We start from the raw sequence: 1231 nt of genomic DNA, 5'->3' as shown, positions 1-1231 counted from the left end.
GATATACTCTGCTCTTAGTCCTGGAGACCTAATAAGTGTAAGCTGTCTCAGCACTTCAGCTCTCACCTGAAATTCCCTCAAAAATGTACCTTCCACTGCTTGAAAGTCTTGGAACAGCTAATGACAGAAGTCCTATATCTTCTTAAACTTTCCCCTGGTTTCAAGAAAATAAGCAGTCTCACCATACGCCCTCTCACAGCTCTGGTCCTTATCTGTATATCTCCTGTATCTTTTCTCATCATAGCTTTCTACAGCCTCTCCAAAACAGCAATCCTATTCATACATTTTTTTCATTTTCTTCTCCCACTCTTGTCCCTGAGCATTTTTCCTTCATGTAGATAAAGTTTCAGGAGAGATCTCAGTACACTAATCAAGTGTGATGTTCTTATGATGATTGTATGATGATTTTAGTCTCCCAAGTCAGCCAACAGGTCTCTCTGTACTGCTTCTACAGTTAATGGGGAGAGAGAAACTCCTTCAAGGGCTGAGGGACCATCTCTAAGCCAAACTCCTGCTCTACAACCCTCTGAATGGCCTGACTTTGTAGAAGGGAACCTAGAAAAATTTACTAAGTTATTTGGCAGATAGGGGAGCCTTAAAGTGGTGCAGTTATCCCACTAAGATATCTTCTATTTCAGAGCTTTCCTAAATGCTCMTTTCTCTCATGCTGTCACAAGAATGGTTATGACAATTACAGGAGGGAGGAAAAATGAATGACTCAGGTCATGGTGAGTCCTGTATTATAGAGTCTAGCTTAGCAATAAAAGATTGCTGTCCAGTCCAGACTAGCTTAATAACATAGGATCATAGAATAATTCAAGTCACAGAATCACAGAATGGGTAAGGTTGGAAGGGACCTCTGTAGATCATCTAATCCAACCCCCCTGCTCAAGCAGGGTCACCTAGAGCATGTTAGACAGTGTTGCATCCGGACAGGTTTTGAGTATCTCCAGAGAAGGAGACTCCACAACCTCTCTGGGCAACCTGTGTCAGTGCTCCGTCACTCTCACAGTCAAGAAATTCCCCCTCACGTTCAGGCGGAACTGCCTGTGGTTCAGTTTGTGCCTGTTGGCTCTAGCTCTTTCACAAGGGATAACTGAAAAGAGTCAGAAGGGGCCTCAGGAGCTCACTAGTCCAACTGCCTCCTCAGAGCAGGATGAGGCATGAGTTCAAACCATGTTACTCAAGGCTTATTTTTAGAAAGGCTCTGCATTTTAGGATCTTTATTTGG

The sequence above is a fragment of the Rhea americana genome, unplaced genomic scaffold (genome assembly GCF_003343005.1).
Source record: "Rhea americana isolate MKP2758 unplaced genomic scaffold, rheAme1 scaffold_63, whole genome shotgun sequence".
Lineage (NCBI taxonomy): Eukaryota > Metazoa > Chordata > Aves > Rheiformes > Rheidae > Rhea > Rhea americana.
The sequence above is the reverse complement of the archived record's forward strand: the minus strand, read 5'-3'. Positions refer to the sequence as shown.